We start from the raw sequence: 25,851 nt of genomic DNA, 5'->3' as shown, positions 1-25,851 counted from the left end.
AGAAAGCCTAGCGTACCGGACCCAGACACTTTGTTTTGTTTATGTAGACATGTTGAACCTGAGATGCTATGTCTGGTCTGATTTATTCCAAACGTACCTGTACATCTGTTCCTGTCTGATAAGGATCCTCCCGGACGCTTCTGACTGGAGTTACACCAGACATGTCCGACTAGGAGGAGGCCTCGTGGTAGACCCCGGACACGCTGGAGGGATTATATCTCCCGGCCGGACTGGGAACTCCTGGGGAACCACAAGGAGGAGCTGGTGGAGGGTGTGGGGGACAGAGTGTTTCTGTTGCCACTGTGCCTCTGAAATGGATTAAGTGGAAAAGATGATGAGAGATGGGAGATGGTAAGATTAGTGTCATGTGCAGAGTGTGCAACTTTCAGCCCACAGTTTTTATTAATATTATATATTATTATGTATTATTGCGGGATGGTGGCGCAGCAGGTAGTGTCGCAGTCACACAGCTCCAAGGGCCTGGAGGTGGTCGGTTCGATTCCCGCTCCAGGTGACTGTCTGTGAGGAGTGTGGTGTGTTCTCTCTGTGTCTGCGTGGGTTTCCTCCGGGTGACTGTCTGTGAGGAGTGTGGTGTGTTCTCCCTGTGTCTGTGTGGGTTTCCTCCGAGTGCTCCGGTTTCTTCCCACAGTCCAAAAACACACGTTGCAGGTGGATTGGCGATTCAAAAGTGTCCGTAGGTGTGAGTGTGTGAGTGAATGTGTGTGTGTGTGTTGCCCTGTGAATGACTGGCGCCTCCTCCAGGGTGTATTCGCGCCTTGCGCCCGATGATTCCAGGTAGGCTCTGGACCCACCGCGACCCTGAATTGGATAAGCGGTTACAGATAATGAATGAATGAATGATTTATTATTGATTAATTTATATGTTTATTTGGGGCGGCACGCTGGAGCAGCAGTGAGTGTCTCTGTGTCAGCTCCAGGGTCCTGGAGGTTGTGGGTTCGGGTCCCACTCCGGGGGACTGTCTGTGAGGAGTGTGGTGTGTTCTCCCTGTGTCTGTGTGGGTTTCCTCTGGGTGACTGTCTGTGAGGAGTGTGGTGTGTTCTCCGTGCATGTGTGGGTTTCCTTCGGGTGCTCCGGTTTCCTCCCACACTCCAAAAATGCACGTTGGTAGGTGGATTGAAGACTCAAATGTGTCCATAGGTGTGTGTGTGTGTGAGTGAATGTGTGAGTGTGTGTCGCCCTGTGAAGGACTGGCGCCCCCTCCAGGTTGTGTGCAGTGATTCCGGGTAGGCTCCTGACCCACTGCCACTCTGAATTAGGTAAAGGTTACAGACAATGACTGAATGAATGTTTATTTAGTGTGTTTCTGTCTGTGTGTGTGTGGGGGGGGAGGGGGGGGGGATCTGTATGTGTGTGTGTGTGTGTGTATGTGTGTGTATTGGAGCTAATCCCACAGTTGAACAGATAGTTCTTGTGTCATTGGTGGTCCTTCACAAGTCTAATGGCCTGTGTATGACACCTGTTTCTAAATCTCTGCTTTCCCAAAATGTTCTAATATTGGGTTCTAGTACAAAAGAGTGTTAAATCACTCGTAATAAAGAGTGGAACCCCTACTTGGTGCCTAACAATTATTTAAAAACATATTTAACCAACTCAGGAAAAACACAACCATAGAACGATGATTTGTGGCTCTCTACAGAACCCCAGTGTTTAGCAAAGAACACATAATAAAACGTTTAGGTTTAGTATTACGTCATAGTGAGATAATATTTCATAATTCTCAGAAAGTATATAATACAGGTGAGCTGCACTTTCCCATCCTCACCGCTAGGGGTAGCTCTGGTTCTTTACAGCAAATAAACCCACATTAACACTATTTGCAGGAAGGAAAAATCTGATCAGACCAAAGAGTCCAAAAGTATCTAGACACACTTCTAACAGCATTGACCGCTCTGGAGCAGCTGCACATGAGCTTAATGTGGAACTGTGTTCTCTGGAGTGATGGGGTTCCTCTGGTGTGTGGAACAGTGGAACTGTGTTCTCTGGGGTGATGGGGTTCCTCTGGTGTGTGGAACAGTGGAACTGTGTTCTCTGGAGTGATGGAGTTCCTCTGGTGTGTGGAACAGTGGAACTGTGTTCTCTGGAGTGATGGGGTTCCTCTGATGTGTGGAACAGTGGAACTGTGTTCTCTGGAGTGATGGAGTTCCTCTGGTGTGTGGAACAGTGGAACTGTGTTCTCTGGAGTGATGGAGTTCCTCTGGTGTGTGGAACAGTGGAACTGTGTTCTCTGGAGTGATGGAGTTCCTCTGGTGTGTGGAACAGTGGAACTGTGTTCTCTAGAGTGATGGGGTTCCTCTGGTGTGTGGAACAGTGGAACTGTGTTCTCTGGAGTGATGGGGTTCCTCTGGTGTGTGGAACAGTGGAACTGTGTTCTCTAGAGCGATGGTGTTCCTCTGGTGTGTGGAACAGTGGAACTGTGTTCTCTGGAGTGATGGGGTTCCTCTGGTGTGTGGAACAGTGGAACTGTGTTCTCTGGAGTGATGGAGTTCCTCTGGGGTGAGTTGGAGTGGTGAGTTCGATCCAGAACTAATCCCCAACACCAGCCGCTGACACTCACTAATGATGATGAGGCTGAACTCCATCAGATTCACACAGCTATGTTCCAGCATGAAGTGGGAGTTAAATTGTTGTAGCTGTTTTTTTAATTATGATACTATTACTACAATTAATAATAATAATGACAGAGTACGTAGAGTCTATTTTTCTGTCAAATAAGAAAGAAAAACAGAAATTTAATTTTCATAGAACATTCCAGCATTTGCACGCCTCATTGTCTGTGCACTATTTTCTATTTCTCTCTCTCTCTCTCTCTCTCTCTCTCTGTGTGTGTGTGTGTGTGTCTCTGTGTGGGCGTTCTTTTGACTCCAGGTTCATTTGATTGGGTTCAAGTCTCTCTACCGTTTTCTGCCAAATTTCACTCGTTTGTCAGAGATTCTGTGATCAGAGACGAACAAATCCCCCAGGCCTCAGACAGAAAGGGGGGTGGGGGTGAGAGAGAGAGAGAGAGAGAGAGAGAGAGAGAGAAAAGGAGAGAGAACAGAGACTAAGGGAGAGGGAGCAGCACTGCACCATTTCATTGACTTCATTTACAGCTCAAAACACATCCTCTCCTCTGCACAAAAGCTAAAAATGTATTAGTAAAAATATTAAATACAATATTACAGAAAGAATACAATATTACAGAGAGACTCTGAGCACAGAGAATATTACAGAGAATGTCTAGAGCACAGAGAATATTACAGTGAGACTCTGGAGCAAAGAGAATATTACAGAGAGACTCTGAGCACAGAGAATATTACAGAGAGACTCTGGAGCACAGAGAATATTACAGAGAGACTCTGGAGCACATAGAATATTACAGAGAGACTCTGGAGCACAGAGAATATTACAGAAAGACTCTGAGCACAGAGAATATTACAGAGAGACTCTGAGTGCAGAGTATATTACAGAGAGACTCTGGAGCGCAGAGAATATTACAGAGAGACTCTGAGCACAGAGAATATTACAGAAAGACTCTGGAGCACAGAGAATATTACAGAGAGACTCTGGAGCACAGAGAATATTACAGAGAGACTCTGAGCACAGAGAATATTACAGAGAGACTCTGGATCACACGGAATATTACAGAGAGACTCTGGAGCACAGAGAATATTACAGAAAGACTCTGGAGCGCAGGGAATATTACAGAGCGAATCTGTAGCACAGAGAATATTACAGAAAGACTGGAGCACAGGGAATATTACAGAAAGACTCTGTGCACAGAGTATATTACAGAGAGACTCTGGAGCACAGAGAATATTACAGAGAGACTCTGGAGCACAGAGAATATTACAGAGAGACTCTGGAGCGCAGAGAATATTACAGAGAGACTCTGGAGAGCAGAGAATATTACAGAGAGACTCTGGGGCGCAGAGAATATTACAGAGAGACTCTGGAGCGCAGAGAATATTACAGAGAGACTCTGGAGCGCAGAGAATATTACAGAAAGACTCTGGAGCGCAGGGAATATTACAGAGAGACTCTGGAGAGCAGGGAATATTACAGAGAGACTCTGGAGCGCAGATAATATTACAGAAAGACTCTGGAGCGCAGGGAATATTACAGAGAGACTCTGGAGCGCAGAGAATATTACAGAAAGACTCTGGAGCGCAGGGAATATTACAGAGAGACTCTGGAGAGCAGGGAATATTACAGAGAGACTCTGGAGAGCAGGGAATATTACAGAGAGACTCTGGAGCACAGAGAATGTCACAGAGAGACTCTGGAGCACAGATAATATCACAGAGAGACTCTGGAGCACAGAGAATATCACAGAGAGACTCTGAGCACAGAGAATATCACAGTGAGACTCTGGAGCACAGAGAATATCACAGAGAGACTCTGAGCACAGAGAATATCACAGAGAGACTCTGGAGCACAGATAATATCACAGTGAGACTCTGGAGCACAGAGAATATCACAGAGAGACTCTGGAGCACAGAGAATATTACAGAGAGACTATGGAGCACAGAGAATATCACAGAGAGACTCTGAGCACACAGAACATTACAGAGAGACTCTGGATCACACAGAATATTACAGAGAAACTCTGGAACGCATGGAATATTACAGAGAGACTCTGTAGCACAGAGAATATTACAGAAAGACTGGAGCACATGGAATATTACAGAAAGACTCTGAGCACAGAGAATATTACATAGAGACTCTGGAGCGCAGAGAATATTACAGAGAGACTCTGGAGCACAGAGAATATTACAGAGAGACTCTGAGCACGGAGAATATTACAGAAAGACTCTGGATCACACGGAATATTACAGAGAGACTCTGGAGCCCAGAGAATATTACAGAAAGACTCTGGAGCGCAGGGAATATTACAGAGAGAATCTGTAGCACAGAGAATATTACAGAAAGACTGGAGCACAGGGAATATTATAGAAAGACTCTGAGCACAGAGTATATTACAGAGAGACTCTGGAGCACAGAGAATATTACAGAGAGACCCTGGAGCGCAGAGAATATTACAGAGAGACTCTGGAGCGCAGAGAATATTACAGAGAGACTCTGGAGAGCAGAGAATATTACAGAGAGACTCTGGAGCGCAGAGAATATTACAGAGAGACTCTGGAGCGCAGAGAATATTACAGAGAGACTCTGGAGCGCAGAGAATATTACAGAAAGACTCTGGAGCGCAGGGAAAATTACAGAGAGACTCTGGAGAGCAGGGAATATTACAGAGAGACTCTGAGCACAGAGAATATTACAGAAAGACTCTGGAGCACAGAGAATATTACAGAGAGACTCTGGAGCACAGAGAATATTACAGAGAGACTCTGAGCACAGAGAATATTACAGAGAGACTCTGGATCACACGGAATATTACAGAGAGACTCTGGAGCACAGAGAATATTACAGAAAGACTCTGGAGCGCAGGGAATATTACAGAGCGAATCTGTAGCACAGAGAATATTACAGAAAGACTGGAGCACAGGGAATATTACAGAAAGACTCTGTGCACAGAGTATATTACAGAGAGACTCTGGAGCACAGAGAATATTACAGAGAGACTCGAGCACAGAGAATATTACAGAGAGACTCTGGAGCGCAGAGAATATTACAGAGAGACTCTGGAGAGCAGAGAATATTACAGAGAGACTCTGGAGCGCAGAGAATATTACAGAGAGACTCTGGAGCGCAGAGAATATTACAGAGAGACTCTGGAGCGCAGAGAATATTACAGTAAGACTCTGGAGCGCAGGGAATATTACAGAGAGACTCTGGAGAGCAGGGAATATTACAGAGAGACTCTGGAGCGCAGATAATATTACAGAAAGACTCTGGAGCGCAGGGAATATTACAGAGAGACTCTGGAGCGCAGAGAATATTACAGAAAGACTCTGGAGCGCAGGGAATATTACAGAGAGACTCTGGAGAGCAGGGAATATTACAGAGAGACTCTGGAGAGCAGGGAATATTACAGAGAGACTCTGGAGCACAGAGAATGTCACAGAGAGACTCTGGAGCACAGATAATATCACAGAGAGACTCTGGAGCACAGAGAATATCACAGAGAGACTCTGAGCACAGAGAATATTACAGAGAATGTCTAGAGCACAGAGAATATTACAGTGAGACTCTGGAGCAAAGAGAATATTACAGAGAGACTCTGAGCACAGAGAATATTACAGAGAGACTCTGGAGCACAGAGAATATTACAGAGAGACTCTGGAGCACATAGAATATTACAGAGAGACTCTGGAGCACAGAGAATATTACAGAAAGACTCTGAGCACAGAGAATATTACAGAGAGACTCTGAGTGCAGAGTATATTACAGAGAGACTCTGGAGCGCAGAGAATATTACAGAGAGACTCTGAGCACAGAGAATATTACAGAAAGACTCTGGAGCACAGAGAATATTACAGAGAGACTCTGGAGCACAGAGAATATTACAGAGAGACTCTGAGCACAGAGAATATTACAGAGAGACTCTGGATCACACGGAATATTACAGAGAGACTCTGGAGCACAGAGAATATTACAGAAAGACTCTGGAGCGCAGGGAATATTACAGAGCGAATCTGTAGCACAGAGAATATTACAGAAAGACTGGAGCACAGGGAATATTACAGAAAGACTCTGTGCACAGAGTATATTACAGAGAGACTCTGGAGCACAGAGAATATTACAGAGAGACTCTGGAGCGCAGAGAATATTACAGAGAGACTCTGGAGCGCAGAGAATATTACAGAGAGACTCTGGAGAGCAGAGAATATTACAGAGAGACTCTGGAGCGCAGAGAATATTACAGAGAGACTCTGGAGCGCAGAGAATATTACAGAGAGACTCTGGAGCGCAGAGAATATTACAGAAAGACTCTGGAGCGCAGGGAATATTACAGAGAGACTCTGGAGAGCAGGGAATATTACAGAGAGACTCTGGAGCGCAGATAATATTACAGAAAGACTCTGGAGCGCAGGGAATATTACAGAGAGACTCTGGAGCGCAGAGAATATTACAGAAAGACTCTGGAGCGCAGGGAATATTACAGAGAGACTCTGGAGAGCAGGGAATATTACAGAGAGACTCTGGGGAGCAGGGAATATTACAGAGAGACTCTGGAGCACAGAGAATGTCACAGAGAGACTCTGGAGCACAGATAATATCACAGAGAGACTCTGGAGCACAGAGAATATCACAGAGAGACTCTGAGCACAGAGAATATCACAGTGAGACTCTGGAGCACAGAGAATATCACAGAGAGACTCTGAGCACAGAGAATATCACAGAGAGACTCTGGAGCACAGATAATATCACAGTGAGACTCTGGAGCACAGAGAATATCACAGAGAGACTCTGGAGCACAGAGAATATTACAGAGAGACTATGGAGCACAGAGAATATCACAGAGAGACTCTGAGCACACAGAATATTACAGAGAGACTCTGGATCACACAGAATATTACAGAGAAACTCTGGAACGCAGGGAATATTACAGAGAGACTCTGTAGCACAGAGAATATTACAGAAAGACTGGAGCACAGGGAATATTACAGAAAGACTCTGAGCACAGAGAATATTACATAGAGACTCTGGAGCGCAGAGAATATTACAGAGAGACTCTGGAGCACAGAGAATATTACAGAGAGACTCTGAGCACGGAGAATATTACAGAAAGACTCTGGATCACACGGAATATTACAGAGAGACTCTGGAGCCCAGAGAATATTACAGAAAGACTCTGGAGCGCAGGGAATATTACAGAGAGAATCTGTAGCACAGAGAATATTACAGAAAGACTGGAGCACAGGGAATATTATAGAAAGACTCTGAGCACAGAGTATATTACAGAGAGACTCTGGAGCACAGAGAATATTACAGAGAGACCCTGGAGCGCAGAGAATATTACAGAGAGACTCTGGAGCGCAGAGAATATTACAGAGAGACTCTGGAGAGCAGAGAATATTACAGAGAGACTCTGGAGCGCAGAGAATATTACAGAGAGACTCTGGAGCGCAGAGAATATTACAGAGAGACTCTGGAGCGCAGAGAATATTACAGAAAGACTCTGGAGCGCAGGGAAAATTACAGAGAGACTCTGGAGAGCAGGGAATATTACAGAGAGACTCTGAGCACAGAGAATATTACAGAAAGACTCTGGAGCACAGAGAATATTACAGAGAGACTCTGGAGCACAGAGAATATTACAGAGAGACTCTGAGCACAGAGAATATTACAGAGAGACTCTGGATCACACGGAATATTACAGAGAGACTCTGGAGCACAGAGAATATTACAGAAAGACTCTGGAGCGCAGGGAATATTACAGAGCGAATCTGTAGCACAGAGAATATTACAGAAAGACTGGAGCACAGGGAATATTACAGAAAGACTCTGTGCACAGAGTATATTACAGAGAGACTCTGGAGCACAGAGAATATTACAGAGAGACTCTGGAGCACAGAGAATATTACAGAGAGACTCTGGAGCGCAGAGAATATTACAGAGAGACTCTGGAGAGCAGAGAATATTACAGAGAGACTCTGGAGCGCAGAGAATATTACAGAGAGACTCTGGAGCGCAGAGAATATTACAGAGAGACTCTGGAGCGCAGAGAATATTACAGAGAGACTCTGGAGCGCAGAGAATATTACAGTAAGACTCTGGAGCGCAGGGAATATTACAGAGAGACTCTGGAGAGCAGGGAATATTACAGAGAGACTCTGGAGCGCAGATAATATTACAGAAAGACTCTGGAGCGCAGGGAATATTACAGAGAGACTCTGGAGCGCAGAGAATATTACAGAAAGACTCTGGAGCGCAGGGAATATTACAGAGAGACTCTGGAGAGCAGGGAATATTACAGAGAGACTCTGGAGAGCAGGGAATATTACAGAGAGACTCTGGAGCACAGAGAATGTCACAGAGAGACTCTGGAGCACAGATAATATCACAGAGAGACTCTGGAGCACAGAGAATATCACAGAGAGACTCTGAGCACAGAGAATATCACAGTGAGACTCTGGAGCACAGAGAATATCACAGAGAGACTCTGAGCACAGAGAATATCACAGAGAGACTCTGGAGCACAGATAATATCACAGTGAGACTCTGGAGCACAGAGAATATCACAGAGAGACTCTGGAGCACAGAGAATATTACAGAGAGACTATGGAGCACAGAGAATATCACAGAGAGACTCTGAGCACACAGAATATTACAGAGAGACTCTGGATCACACAGAATATTACAGAGAAACTCTGGAACGCAGGGAATATTACAGAGAGACTCTGTAGCACAGAGAATATTACAGAAAGACTGGAGCACAGGGAATATTACAGAAAGACTCTGAGCACAGAGAATATTACATAGAGACTCTGGAGCGCAGAGAATATTACAGAGAGACTCTGGAGCACAGAGAATATTACAGAGAGACTCTGAGCACGGAGAATATTACAGAAAGACTCTGGATCACACGGAATATTACAGAGAGACTCTGGAGCCCAGAGAATATTACAGAAAGACTCTGGAGCGCAGGGAATATTACAGAGAGAATCTGTAGCACAGAGAATATTACAGAAAGACTGGAGCACAGGGAATATTATAGAAAGACTCTGAGCACAGAGTATATTACAGAGAGACTCTGGAGCACAGAGAATATTACAGAGAGACCCTGGAGCACAGAGAATATTACAGAGAGACTCTGGAGCGCAGAGAATATTACAGAGAGACTCTGGAGAGCAGAGAATATTACAGAGAGACTCTGGAGCGCAGAGAATATTACAGAGAGACTCTGGAGCGCAGAGAATATTACAGAAAGACTCTGGAGCGCAGGGAAAATTACAGAGAGACTCTGGAGAGCAGGGAATATTACAGAGAGACTCTGGAGCACAGAAAATATTACAGAAAGACTCTGGAGCGCAGGGAATATTACAGAGAGACTCTGGAGCGCAGAGAATATTACAGAAAGACTCTGGAGCGCAGGGAATATTACAGAGAGACTCTGGAGAGCAGGGAATATTACAGAGAGACTCTGGAGAGCAGGGAATATTACAGAGAGACTCTGGAGCACAGAGAATATTACAAAAAGACTCTGGAGCGCAGAGAATATTACAGAGAGAATCTGTAGCACAGAGAATATTACAGAAAGACTGGAGCGCAGGGAATATTACAGAAAGACTCTGAGCACAGAGTATATTACAGAGAGACTCTGGAGCGCAGGGAATATTACAGAAAGACTCTGAGCACAGAGAATATTACAGAGAGACTCTGGAGCACAGAGAATATTACAGAAAGACTCTGGAGCGCAGGGAATATTACAGAAAGACTCTGGAGTTATGCAGGCATTAGCTGGCTTTCCATCCAAAACGTTTGGAAATTTTGAGTCAACACAGAAGTATAAATTGGCCGTAACTGAAACAGTATGTTTCTGTTTTCCTACTTTGGGGTTAGACAATTTTTTAACCTTCTATATCCACACTTTTGGTTTCTTGCCAAAAGGACCAACATGAGCAGCCCAAACAAATACCTCTATCTTGCTGACAGAAGAACAGAAAACTAAAGGGAGAGAGAGAGAGAGAGAGAGAAAGAGAGAGAGAGAGAGAGAAAACAGTAGAGGGGAGAGGGGATAACCCTGCCTAGTTCCATTTTATACCTCTTCAGTATTCTCCGCCTTTCTGCCCCTTTCTGAAAGCAGCCATTAGTCCGGGTGAAGGGAGATTAAAGCAAATAAAATTACTTTCATTGTATGTGTTAGCGTCTGTAATTCCCTCAGATTCGTAATTAAATGCCATTCTTATACATTTCATGAGAAAAACGCTCTGTGGCAACAAAATAAAAGACTCATTATGTCAGAGATTGCACACAATTTGAATTAAACCTTTTTCACCAGGAAAGAAAATAATGAGGGGAATGAAACGACCACAGAAACAGGACGACAAAAAAGCACCGTTAATTAGAGACACATCAGAAACATCACTGAGACTAGCCGTCTGGGTGTTAGCGGTTAGTGGTTAAATAAAACCAAAATAGCACTAAAAACACTGGTGAGTAGGGAGGGGTGGGCTGAAAGTGAAATTCTGCCAGTTAGGTTTACATTAAAGTAGTAGTAAAGAAGTTAAAGTAGCTGGATAAATAAATATATGTCTAATAAAGAGAATAGAAGCTGCCTCTTCAGAAGCACTAGCACCAGAGATAAGAATATAAGGTGATTTGTTTGCAAAACATGGGAATTTGTAGAATAAAATCTGTTCTTGTATTTTGTAAGTGAATATTACAGAAAAACAAAAAAGAGAAATGTAAATCTGATTTATGAAGCTAACTGGTTTTAGCTTGACTTTTTGATTTTGGTTAAACACGGTTACAGGAATCTAATAAAAATTATACACAAGATAGGTTATAAAATTTCCTGTACCAATCCATTAGAGCTTCACATAAGGCCCACCACACTCTCTTCCTACCTGCAGCCACAAAACTGTTCCTACACCTCAACACTAATGTTGCTGTGGCCACTTATGATCTAATCAACAACCAGCTATACTTAACAACTACGGTTACTCACTGAGCTCAGCCCATGAGCACCCAAACCACCCACTGCATCACTAGCTCTTCACAGGGGTCATCAGGTAGGCACCTCCTCTTGAACGGCCTACTGGGATGAAGTACAACATCTGTCTTTATGGTGCCACAACAATAACCTGGCACTAAACACGCTCAAGACAAAGGAGATCATCATGGACTTCAGACGGACTCGGAACCAAGCTCACACCCCCATCTACATCAACGGAACTGCAGTGGATCAGGTGTTCAGGTTCAAGTTCTTTGATCTCCACATTTCCAGTGATCTCACCTGGTCCTTCAACTCCGTCTTCATCAAAAAGGCGCAGCAGGGCCTCTATTTTCTTCAGAGCCTGAAGAAAGCTCACTTGTCTCCCAGGATACTGGTGAACTTTTACTGCTGTACCATCGAGAGCCTACTTACCAACTGCATCTCTGTATGGTACAGCAGTTGCTGTGTTGCAGACCGCAAAGCTCTCCAACGGGTGGTAAAAACAGCACAGCGCATTATAGGCACCGAATTACTTACCATCGAGGACATCTACCACAAACGCTGCCTGGGCAGGGCAAGAAACATCATCAAGGACGTCACCCACCCAAATCATGGACTTTTCAGCTTTTTACCATCTGGCAGACATTACAGGAGCCTCCGTTCCCACACTAACAGGCTTCGTAAAAGTCTTTTTCCTGAGGCTGTTATCCTGATGAACACTATTCAGACACTTTAAATAAACATTGCACAATCATTTCACTGCACCTTCTGTAAAGTTGTACTCCTTCGTCCTTCAGTACATAATGCATCATCTACACAATGTTACTTTGTTTACATGTTTTATATTTCAATATGTATATATGGTTACAACTTCCATAATCACAATGTTATATCATAACTGCACTTTATGTAAATAATCACAACAGCACTTTATGTAAATTATGTAAATAATGTTATATATTGCACTTCTGGTAAGATGCTAACTACATTTCATTGGCCCTGTACTTTTACTCTGCACAATGACAATAAAGTTGAATCTAATCTAATCTAATCTAATCTAATCTAATCTAATCTAATGTGTTTGACTGAATTTAGCCGGTGACACCTCCAGAAGGCTCAACAGTGAAGTCTGGCATCCCAGACCCACCCCTCTCCAAGCCAGCTTTACAGTCATTCCATACCCTTAACCATCAACAACCGTAAATCCACACTGGCCTCCCTGGTGACTAGGGCTGTACCTAGCCCCACTGGCACCGTTAATGCATGCTCAGTGCCACCAGTTCCATGTAAACTTTACGTGCCACATCACCAACCACCACAACACCACCTCTATAGTGCATTTCCCCAACTAGTCTGTGTTCTTCTTATCCACAACCACTGACTAAACCTTTCAGCTGTTTCTGATAACTCCTTCACAGCTGCCCTTAGTTTCCTGCACAAGCAGGCATGTGGCAGACTTGGCTACAAATAACCTTAAAACACCGGTCTAACATATGCCTGCCAGCCATGTTCCCTCAATTCAGCTGTCAAGTCCGCATACTTCAGCTTCTTCTTTTTGAATGCTTCATCTACTACATCCTCAAATGGAACAGTTAACTCTATGAAATAAACTATCCGTTTACTTTCAGATTACAGCACCATGTCTGGCCTCAGTTTAATGTCCACTTGCAATTTCCAGTCTCGTGTTTCACACCATCTACCAATATTGGTAGTCTACACATGCTCTCAAAAACATTCCCCTTCACGCACAATTCTAAATATTTATTACTAAAGCTACTTGTCAATGCATTAACCTCTAGCCATCCAGCAAACATTAAAACCCTTAGCACCTGATTATGTCTCCATGTATACCTCCCCTGTGACAAACTAAACTTAAAAGGTGATACTTCAGTATGCCAACATAATCCACAACTAGGGTCTTCAACTGTCCAAACTTTTGTGGTGTTGGAAGGATGTTATAAGTTGGTCCCAGCAAAAATTTTATATGACTTGCCATCATCGCCCACAGCTCTTGCCAGGAAATCTTCCACTTGTCTTGATTCTCCCATCAAAGCCACTGGCCTTGTTTTGCCTGTGTTGTGCAACAGCTGTTGCACACTGTGCCTCCTCTTCCTGCTCGCGAATAAAACTAGTCATCATTTGCCTTCCTGGTGATGTGGCCTTACTTAAAGTTTTCCACGAATCACCTGACCCAAGGCCTGCTCTTCCGCATTGTACTTGGCCAATCACATCCCTTAGCTCTAATAAACTCTTGGCTACCTGCACGCCCACTTTCGGATTCCACTTCTTTCATGCTCTTGTGACTGGCACTGCTGCTTTAACCATTGCATCTTTTGATCCTGACACAATCATCTTGTGACTCACCTTTGCACATTTAAATTACTCAATTAAACTTGTAAGCGGTAACCCCAGTACCTCTCTCTGATACTATGCCACACTACTTAAACATTACGATACCCCTAGCCACTTCCTTATGGCCTTGTTCATAACCCTTTCCATCCCCTCTACTTTTGTGATTGAAATGTCAATCTGTCAATGGCAACTGAATACACCACAATTTCAACTTCCATAGCAAACACAATTATCAATGCTATTAACAGCCTTCATCAGTTCAGTTTTATTCCCACAACTTGCTCACTATCTTTTAGCGCTGCACTATACCATGCATCTGAACTCCTCACTGGTCTCTCGAGTACTGTAGGGATTATTTCTCCTTCCATCAAAAAAATTGTTTGCACAAGTTTCCTTTGACAATCGACAGACTTCTAGACTTTTCATTTAACTTCCCCAGCAACTGCTGTGTGCAAGGCACAGTTGTCGTCAGGGTCATTGTGTCATCCCTGTATGCCCTAATTGGGAGGAGTACCGTCATGCAAACTCTCCACGTCTATGACAACTCTTACGGGCCCGAATTACTACTTCTATTGCCATCATAAATGCTAATGGTGAAATTATACATCCAGCCATTATACCTATATCTAATCGCTGCCACGATGTAACAAATTCCCCTGTACTAAAGCAAAACTGAATATCCTCAAAGTACGCTTTATCCAGCCTAGTAACCTTATCTGGCACCTTAACTGCTGTCCACATAAGTTTATGTGGCACTGAGCCAAATGCATTCGCTAAATCTAGGAAAAAAACATGTAAATCCCTACCCTCTTTCTTAGCTGTCTGAATCTGATGCCAGATAATGCTGCTATGTTCCAAACATCAGGCAAAAAAAGAAACCCCTGCCTTTTGTACTGATGCATCAATTAGCTAAAGATACTTAAACATTAATATTACTAATTATGTTTCCCTTAATAACAAGCAGTAGCACATGCTGTTGTATGGATGTTACAGCAGAGATTTAATATATGAGAAAGAGGATATTATAACTAATTTCTGTTAAATTGAATTCATTTATATAGCATATTTAGGAGCAATAGCTGTTATTTATTCATTCATTCATTCATTTATTATCTGTAACTGCCCATCCAGTTCAGGTCTGCGTTGGGCCCAGAGCCCACCCAGAACCAGCAGGTGCAAGGCAGGAACACACACCCAGAGGTGGCACCAGCCCCCCAGCAGATATACAGTACTGTACAAAGGCTTTCGGCAGCAGAGATTATGAGGTTTAATAAGCTATTTATCTGAGCAGTAAGTGTTTATTTGCTAAAAAATTAAACAAACAACAAATAACACCCACATTAGCATAAACCCAATAGCATTATTCCAGTGCGATAATCTGTGTCTGAATGTGTTGGTTTAACTTTGTCCAAATCTCTCTCCTCATGGAGTCTGTATTATTTGAGGTGATCATCCAGTACCTAGATTTAGTGGTGAATAAATAATGATTTTAAATAATGTGTGCTCTGGATTTAACAAATTCATGCAAATCATGGAGAATCTGAACAAAACATTGTTCTTCAAACTCTAAACCTACTACTTTATAGAAAAAAATAATCGTATGTTTCTTATTTGTTTTATATTTTTATTTGTTTGTATTTACTGCGATTATATATAACTTTGTAAAAGCACCACGCTCACCGAGATGCATTAGTTTAAATATATATCATTATCTTAGGTGCATAAGACTTCTACACAGTACTGTACAACAATAACAAATTGTTTAAAACAAATTTAATTAAAAAATATAATTAATTAAAAATAATATCCAGAAAATAGCCAATAAACAAATTAGGAAAATCGGAATTCCGCAAAAATTAAAATGATGAATGTAGAAATAGTAAAGTTGAGGCTAGCACTGAATCTAACCCAGGCAGTGAGAGCATATCCATCCACTGACTTTAAAAGATCTGTACCCCACTAACTGTAGGCCACTGCTGGTCCACCATCGGAGCGCTCAGGTTAGTGTCTGCTACAAGTTATTACTAGTTTTTAATCTCCTCAAACCAATTTTAAATGAACAGAGACTTTTATTCTAGAAAATTATGAGTAGTGCTACTTTCAAAAGCTTGTTACAGACTCAACCAGACCCTAAATGCAAAGTGCTACATGACAATGCTGCTGGGAACACTGTTTTCTGTAGCATTGTCATGTCAAAAAAATGTTTGAAATTTCTGTGCAGGTAACTTTTGAACTACAAGAGATATTGCAATTCTGATTGAGGCAATCGATTTCTGAGACAATTCTGGTCTTCTCTGATATTCTTTGATGACCACCATCCCATTGGAAAAACTCGCCCTAGATCCAGTATGGCTGCTTTTAAAGACGGAGGCCATGATCTAGGCCCCTTCCCTCGTTAGTCGCTGGGGTATACAATATATAAATAATACTTCATTATACATACAATGTATACACAACGTTATACACACACTATACAATTTATACACTTTACAGACAATACACAGCTTCAGATAAACAAACTTTTCCACTGCAGGGTCCTCTACTTGTCTGTTCTCCTCCTCCACCAGGTAAATCTAGTCCTGGTTCTGGTTCTGGAAGCGGGTTCTTGTTTAGTGGCTGTTCTCTCGTGGTTCAGAGCGAATCTGCTTCCCTGTGAAGTGCAGAAAATCTCTGATAACGTTTATCTCTCTTTAAATAATGGAATCCACTATCAGACTGGTTTCCAGGAAATGGTTTTTCTGAAAGATCAAACATTATTGACGCTGAGCGAGGGGACGCTGGGAAAACAGAGCTGATGATATTGAGGAGAAGCTGATAAGCTGAGTTGTGTCGGGTCAGAGCTGTTCTTGTGTGTATCGGCTCTTTTGAAGTGTTTGTAGTCAGATGTGTGTGTGTTTTCTGCTCTAATATCAGTCAGACACACTGAGTACATATGGCCCTCATCTGCGGCACACATTCGTGTTTACTGTTTCAGCGTTAAAGGCACAGTAACTAGACTCCTCCGTACTCCATACTCCTCACAGACAGTCACCCAGAGGAAACCCACGCAGACACAGGGAGAACACACCACACTCCTCACAGACAGTCACCCGGAGGAAACCCACAAAGACACAGAGAGAACACACCACACTCCTCACAGACAGTCACCCGGAGGAAACCCACACAGACACAGGGAGAACACACCACACTCCTCACAGACAGTCACCCGGAGCGGGAATCGAATCATTTCATATTTAGTTACAATTAAAGGTATATTATATAACACATAGGTACAATAAAAGACTGCTGCATGCTGAAATGGTTCTTCAGACTGACAGATACGGTGTTATTATAGTTCTTTAAAAATGTTCTGTCTAGAACCAGAAATGGTTCTAATATCGTCACAAAGTGCGGATTGTTCCAACAGAATAACCCTTTCCTGTGCTCCACAGACCCAGATACAACACATTCTCCATGAATCTGAAGCATGCCTTCACCATGCAGCTGCTTCTAAATAGAAACATGCTTTTATTAAAAAAAACCCTTGAGGAATTATCTGTTTAAACAACAGTAGGTAAGATCTTGTATGTTGTGAATCACTCTTCTACTCGACTCGGCTCTGCTCTGCTCGCTTAAACCTGGTCTGTCTTCCACTCCCACTTCTCCTCCGTGAAACAGAGCCGGTGACGTCACAAACCCCCATCTCTAACAGGAGTCTGGGCTTTGAAAACCACAACAGTGCGGAGGTAAAGTCAGGCGCTGTTTACTCGGTGTGTGGCGTGTTGTTGTTTGGACTGAACCTGGCTCCATGTTTAGTTTTCCTTGTCACACGTTTGTCTTTCGCTGGAGATTTTCTTCAGCCACCGACCCAAGGAGCGTCTGCCCCTCTTCAGAAACCCCTCGGGGGAATGTTACGAGCTGCTGCTGAGAGTCGGATAAAAACTAATGTGAATGCTGCTGTAACTTCAGAGATTTTACAAGCGGTGAGTTTGTGCTGGAGCTCTAAGTTTCCTGGTGATTGACAGGTCTCTGGTCAATCAGAGCTCTGTAGGGTTTACGCCTCACATTTCGTCCCTACTCGGCTCTGTTCAAACCATAAGAGAACAGGGACTGGAGAAGAACCCGGTTCTAAGACCAGATTTGGCCGGTGGAGAAGCAAAAGGGTCGAGCCGAGTCGAGTAGGTACCATGCCGTGGAAAAGCATCATTATACATTCCTGAAATCAAAGGTGTGGGTGGGGGGCGTGGTTTTCTTACCCTCCTCCTAAAGTTACATAGAACAGTTTCTGTAGTGCTGAGCCCTATTACAGTTCAGTGGAACATCACGGTGAATTTGATATCAGCTAGTGTTGCTTTGAAGGTGCGGGCAGTATTTCCTTTTATTTTCTTTGTGAAAAAGACAAAATATTGACACCTAGTGGCCTGGAGGTGACTGAGATTGTGTACTACACTCTTTAAATAAAGAGTTCTTAGTAAAGGCGATGGCTCTAGTTAGGACCTGAGTTCAATAAAAACAGCTGAAAGCTCATATGGTTCATTTCCTGATGAAACGGCTCTAAAGCAGTGGTCACTAACTTTTTACGAAGAAGATCACCTTTTGAAATCAGAACAAATGAAAGATCTACCAGCGTCAACACCAGGCTCAGGCTACTTACAAATAACAAAGCTGTGTATGTCCTCATCGCCTCCAACAACACACTGTTACACTGTTTATTTATGTCATTGATGTACAGCTGAGTGTGGGCAGTGGTGGGACTCTGAGGCTGTACACTGTGTGTAAGAGTTACACAGGGGCTCTGACAAAGAGTTACCTGTCGATACCCGTCCCACAGCAGCTCTGCGCAGGCTCAGACCCACCGTTCTGAATGTTTTCCTGTGTTTTTCATGATTAATCTGTTGTCCCCCAGTGCATTACACAATCAGAGCTCACTGTTATTTCCTTCAGTTTTCCACAACTGTACACAGTGAATCAGACGTGCTAAAGCATTACACATTTATAAACAGTTTATCATCACTGTAGTTCAGTGGCGGATGCTGGTCTTTCAAGGAGGGGAAGCTCAATTTCGGCCTACATCATAAAATGTGTCGGTTTATTTATACGTAAATTCTACCCTCCGTTCCTTTTTAAGAAAATGATCTGTGACCCTGTCGTACCAACAAGGCGTCTTTTCCAGGGACTTGACTAGTGTCCTCTCAATGGCCTGCAGAGCTAGGCTGCTTAAACGGCCTTGGCCCATGTGAAGTGTATCCGCCTGTGAGTGCTTTGTGACGGTGGAGGGGCTCAGCAGCACCCGCTGGACAGAAACTGCGATAGAAGTCAGAAAGAGTGATAGAAGTCAGTCTCCAAACACAAGCAGCTACAAAAAACCCACCAGAAATAGGAGCTCGATTTGTCGCTAGTCGTTTTTAACAAAGAAAATGCCGCTAAGAGGTTTAAGAAAGTCTCCGGTTCAACTCAGAACAGAATGAAAATGTAATGCTCCCACGGATCTTTACACCAAAGGTTCGCTGATTCGCTCATTTCGCTGTCAATCAAAAAGGGATTCAGCCTCAGACAGATCATCCAATCATCATGCAGAAGCTGAGCGTCCGGGCCAGCCGAGGCCAACCCACTGCCCCATAGACCCCCAGAGACGCTGAGCGTCCAATGGGCGGGACAAAGCCCAGCATTTATCCAATCACTCGTCTCGTTTCGCTGCACTTCGCTGCTTCGCTATTGAACTCTGTGGACGCTCAGCACCTTCACTGTTTAAAACACTGTGTAGCTGCGGGAATGATTGAGAGGAAAGCCGTGTCTTTACCAGTGATAAGAAGCTGATTCTGAACAAAAGTTGAGCGCGTTGTAGTGCATACTTATTCAATGACATGTACACACAACAGTATATATTTGATCACTTATTTTTTGACATTTTAGGGGAAGCTGAGCTACCCTTGCAGTCTTAGAGCAATCACCTCAGCTGTAGTTACCTTTAATTACCTCCTCTTTCCCCTCGTATGGGGTTTAGACTCTGCATATCTCCTGCTTGTACTTCTGTTGGGTGCATTTTCTTCTTCTATCCTGTCCCAAAATCCTACCCACTCTTCTATTTATAAAAGGACACTATGCTCGCACATTTCGACAGAACACTGGGGTACAGAGTGACCGCCGCTGTGTGGTTATTTGTAATTCACACTTAATATTTGTGTAATGTCTTCTGTCTGGAAACTGAAACCGTCAGCGCGTCTGTGTCGGCTCAGACAGGGCAGCACTATTAGTCAGAGACGTGAGTTTGCGGACGCCTGTGTGACCTCAGGGTTATGTTCTGGTTTAACTAGTCAGCGAACCACTGACACAGAATGACACAGCTACGGTAACTTAAATGCCATAACTGAAGCAGTCATGAAATACCTCGATCGATAGCATAGTCTTGTTCCTCTTTCACAATTGAATTCAGGAGAATCTCTAGAGAAACTCCAGAGTGTCTGGTCTGGAGATGTCCCGGAGCGTTCGTTCACACACGGAGCACACAGCGGGAGATTTTCTGCGTGAGACATGCTCTCGCAGCAGGAAATGAAACACATGCCTTAGGTTTAACTTCCTGCTCCTTTCTCACATGCACTGACTCTGACTTCACCCGGAGTCTTTACCAGGGAACGAGGAGGATAAAGTCCGGGTAACGTTCAGGACTAATGTTCATACACACAGCTCCTCGGGGAAAACTCCGGAACATTCCTGGATTACCGCACAGGTGTGAAAGGGACATTGGAGCTCGACTGGTTGGCGATCACTGCTTTAAAGTTTGACAGAGATTGTGTTATTATGGTTCTTTGTGGCACCAGTTTTGAAAAAGGTTCTTTATTTCTGTTGCATCCAGCTGGACTTTGTAACAACAGTGGAATGATTTCTGGTGCTAAACAGAACCTACACAGACCGCACATTCTAATGTTCTATTGTTTAATGTCTATTATTCTAATGTGTGCTTTCACCATGCAGCTGGTTCTATATAGAACCTGTGGTTCTAGATATAACCTTCACCTTTACTAAAGAACCCTTAAAGAACCCTCTGATTTGAGAATGATAAGACCTATTTAATATGTGACGGTTGCTATGTGAGGGACTCCATCGAGTTTGATTTTTCCTGTGATGTGAGCTGCACTTTGTAAAAGTAAAAATAATAAACAGATTAATGACATTATTTGCTGCATTCTTTTTTTTTTTTTTGTGGTAGAAATGACTTCACCTTTAATGACGCTGGCTCACACAGTTAAAGTGTGCTCAGGGTTTAGGGTAAGGACTGGGACAAGGCCCCAGTGTCGGATGTGGGACAAATGGAGGCTAAGTGATCACAGATGCCGGGGTTTAAGCACTCGTTTCAACACAAACACTCTGCATTCCTCCTCCGTCTTAAAGGCTTTAGCCCTGAGCGGCGCTGAACGGTTCAGCAGCCGCCGAGAGCTTTTAAAGAGGGAAAGATAAACGTGTTTATCAGCTATCGGAATGATAACAATGCTCTTATCTTATCTGTCCGTGTTCAGAAGTGTCGCACGGCTAATGTGCCCAGTGTCTGGGGATTAGCTAACACCAGTCTTTGGAGCTGTGGTAATGCTACATGCTACGTGCTAAATGTTTATTTATTCTTAGTCTCCACAGGAAGATTTTATCACTGTATTTCAAAATAGAAACAGAACATAAGTGTTTAAATTCATGTTTAACTAATAACTGTAAAATCATGTTCATTTTTATATACAGTCGTATAAGAACGTGCAATTCACTGAAAAATATTTAGCCAATTCCTCACGTGACCCCCAAGTACTGAAACCACAGACTCTCAGGTGCTCACCACGTAGTACTCAGTGCTCACCTGACAATATCTAGAGCTCACAACATAGTGTACAGTGCGACTCTGATCACATCTGACAATATAAGGTGCTCTCTACATAGTACGTACTACTTAGTGCACAACTAATAATATCTGGTACTTCCTACATAGAACATAGTGCACATCTGATATTATCTGGTGCTCCCAACATAGTGCTGATGTGACAATATCAGGTTCTCCTATATTATCTAGTGCTCACCACTTCATATATAGTGCTCCCCCGATAGTATCTGGTGCTGTCATGAAAGTATCCAATGTTTACCACAACATAGCGCTCATCTGATTATATCTGGTGCTCATTCTAGAGCAGGGGTATTTCATTTAAATTCATTAAAGGTGACCTTCATGATTTTAATCTAAAACCCTGTGTATAAAGCTCTGAGTGTGTGTCCTCTCCGTGTGCTGCTCTGCAGTCGGTTTGCTCTGGAAACCGCTCTAATGTGTTTACGAAGCCCCAGTGTCTGTAAATGGGTAAAAAAACAAAGTGTCTGGGTCCGGTGCTAGGCTTTCTCTCTCTCTGCTCACGGCAGAGAAACGCCATCTGGAGGTTTTTAGACAACGGAGAGACTCCAAACGCTGAAAAGCACCAACCGAGATGAGGATGTTGCTCTACTCCTGCTCCATAGGGGGGTAACACTGGCTTATTTTTGCTGTTACAGTTACATTACTTAAGGTGGAACTGACTCTAAATTCAGGAGAGCGCTAACTGCATGAAAGTAAACACAGAGCTAAAGTGCTACAAAACTAAACAGCTTGAGTTACATGGCACCTTTATATTTAAGAGGGTACACAGTGCCCATGTGACATTGTCTGGCCAATATCAGTCAATTACAGATATTGGGTGAACAAATGGCCGATCCTAATCAATATCTGATGGATCCTCACATCCGTGGCCCACTTTGGCTCCTTGGTGGTCTTCCTAGGCTCTGGTTCTGGACCTGGGCCCGGTGAGACCTGCTGCTCAGTTCAAAAACATCTGGCTATCAGCTTCTCCATCAGCTCTGTGGTGCTCCAGAGGCTGCAGACACGCAGCTATTTACGACATCACAACAACGAGCTCTGTTATCAAACGCTCTCAGCGCTCCAGCCTCTTATCTCACGCTCGGCTCATTCGTCTCGTCACGCAGTGTGTGAGCCGCGCCGAAAGGTCAGATTAACACCACCCACTATTTTTAGGACAAACCTGGGTAAACTCCAGCCTCTCTACCACACACAGGACAATCTTACTGCTCAAAAGTGTCTCCTTCATGCCTCATGTCCTCAGATAAAATGAGACATGGCACGATTGTGTCCAGCATCAAACCTGAGAGGGTTGTGAGCAATGGTGAGAAACAATGGAGCTCTGTCTTCTGTTCAGCTGCAGATAAACGGGACTGAGCCCAGCATGAGATGCCACCGAGACCTCCACTCAGACTCAAAAGGAGACACAGGGGACCTTCATGTACTCTTTCTCTAAGGAGGAACATCTGAGCAGCAGGAGACACAAGCTACAGTCTCTGCTGTCTCTTCATCTGACCTCAGTGTCTGCCATGAGAAACTACAGGGATAATAAAGAGAAACTAAAGAGATTAAGGAGCCAGTACAGAGATGTTAACAAAATATTACAAATACACTAAGGAGGAACTAATGAAATATTAAGGAGATCTGTATTAAAGAGACACTGCAGGCATTATGGAGACATTACAGAGATTTTAAAGTGTCTCTACAGGGACTTTGCAACAGAACTACAGAGATATTAATGTGTAACTACTGAGATATTAATGTGGTACTACAGAGATATTAAGGTGGAACTAAAGAGATATTAATGTGGTACTACAGAGATATTAATGTGGAACTACAGATGTATTAAGGTGGAACTACAGAGATATTAAGGCGGAACTACAGAGATATTAATGTGGTACTATGGTGATATTAATGTGGAAATACAGATATATTAATGTGGAACTACAGAGATATTAATGTGGTACTATGGCGATATTAATGTGGTACAACAGAGATATTAATGTGGTACTACAGAGATATTAAGGTGGAAATACAGATATATTAAGGTGGAACTACAGAGATATTAATGTGGTACTATGGCGATATTAATGTGGTACTACAGAGATATTAATGTGGTACTACAGAGATATTAAGGTGGAACTATGGATATATTAATGTGGTACTACAGAGATATTAAAGTGGAACTACAGAGATTTTAAGGTGGAACTACAGAGATATTAAGGTGGAACTACCGAGATATTAAGGTGGAACTACCTGGATATTAATTTGGTACTATGGAGATATTAATGTGGTACTACTGAGATATTAAGAGGGTACTACAGAGATATTAAAGATAACTTCTTAATTTTCACAGAAAATTATGAAATGAGACGAGAACACTGGAGCAACGTCCACCAGACGGGTGTAAATCCTATCAGCATCATGCTGTGGAGCAGTGGAACTGTGTTCTTTGGAGGCACTGGGCCCTACTCAGAGAAAAAATGTATTTGGTTACTCTGTAATGGCTCAGGAGACATAATGGTGATTCTCAAAAATTTCCATAGGAGAAAAAGGAGACGAGAAGGAGACATGAGACTCAAAGTAAGAGAGAGTAGGGTTTAATTAATCAGAAGACTTTTTTGAGCAGAAGGACACGTGCTAAAGTCTCCTTTGTCTGTTCTTCTTCCATCTCAGTGTTGTCTAGGAGAAACTACAGAGACATTAATGAGATCTCCGTTTTTATTTTACTTTCCTGTGTGTCTCAGATCTATGGGATTATGTGGGATACAGAACAAATTATTCAAAACTGGCACATGTTCTGTTTATGTTTAACCTGAATACCATCAAACCCTCACAGCATTGTTCCACCACATCTAGTGTAAAGCCTTCCCAGGAGAGTAGAGCCCTGATTAAAACTACAGTGCAGGAGAACGCTGGGTTCTTGCAGCAGCACCTTGGCCTCAGGGTGACCTCCTCGGTGCTGATAGACATCAGCAGATGTAGAAGGTTGGGGCTGAATTGTGTAAAATCGGCGGAAGTTTTTTGCGGGGGAGGGGGCGGGGGAAGGGGGGCGGGGGTGGGTTGTTGTTAGAGTCGAGACAAACTGTGGATGATAAATTTGTGGCTGAACAAAAGAACAAAGACAGACAAAAACCTTCTGTGCTTTCATTTTCTTGAAGAAAAACATCTCACATCAAAGGCTTAATCAGGAATTTACCCAAACAGCGCCACAGCCTTGACCTGAACCCGGGGCTCGCTCTGATTGGGTGGAAATGTGGAGTCACAAAGGCATTTTAAACGGCTTTTTAAACGGACTGCATTTAAAGTCACGCTCATTTATTCCACTTGACGAGCTTTGCACAGATCAGCCAATAGATTACAATCACCTTGTTTCTGTCACTGTCTATTCTCTCTCTCTCTCTCAGCGCTGCAGTGACACTGACGTGGTGGTGGTGTGTTAGTGTGTGTTGTGCTGGTGTAGAGTGGATCAGACACAGCAGTGCTGCTGGAGTTTTTAAACCCTGTGTCCACTCTCTGTCCACTCTGTGAGACACTCCTCCCTCGTTGGTCCACCTTGTAGATGGAAAGTCAGAGACAGTAGCTCATCTGTCGCTGCACAGTGTGTGTCGGTCGTCCTCTAGTCCTTCATCAGTGACACAGGACGCTGTCGGCTGGATGTTTCCGGTCAGTGGACTGTTCTCAGTCCAGACACTGAGGGGTTTAAAAACTCCAGCAGCACTGCTGTGTCTAATCCACTCTACACCAGCACAACACACACTAACACACCACCACCACCACCACGTCAGTGTCACTGCAGCACTGAGAATGATCCACCACCACATCACACCTGCTCTGTGGGGGTCCTGAGCGCTGAGGAACAGGGGGGAAGGGGGTTAATAAAGTATGCAGAGCCACAGATGGACAGCAGTCTGTAATTGTAGATCTATAAAAAAAGACACTACACACAGGACGCCATTTACAGACACTGGGGCTTCGTAAACACATTAGAGCGGTTTCCAGAGCAAACCGACTGCAGAGCAGCACACGGAGAGGAGACACACTCAGAGATTTATACACAGGGTTTTAGATTAAATGGTGAGTGTCATCTTTAAATAC

The sequence above is a fragment of the Hoplias malabaricus genome, chromosome X2 (genome assembly GCF_029633855.1).
Source record: "Hoplias malabaricus isolate fHopMal1 chromosome X2, fHopMal1.hap1, whole genome shotgun sequence".
Taxonomy (NCBI): Eukaryota; Metazoa; Chordata; class Actinopteri; order Characiformes; family Erythrinidae; genus Hoplias; species Hoplias malabaricus.
Note: the sequence above shows the minus strand (reverse complement) of the source record.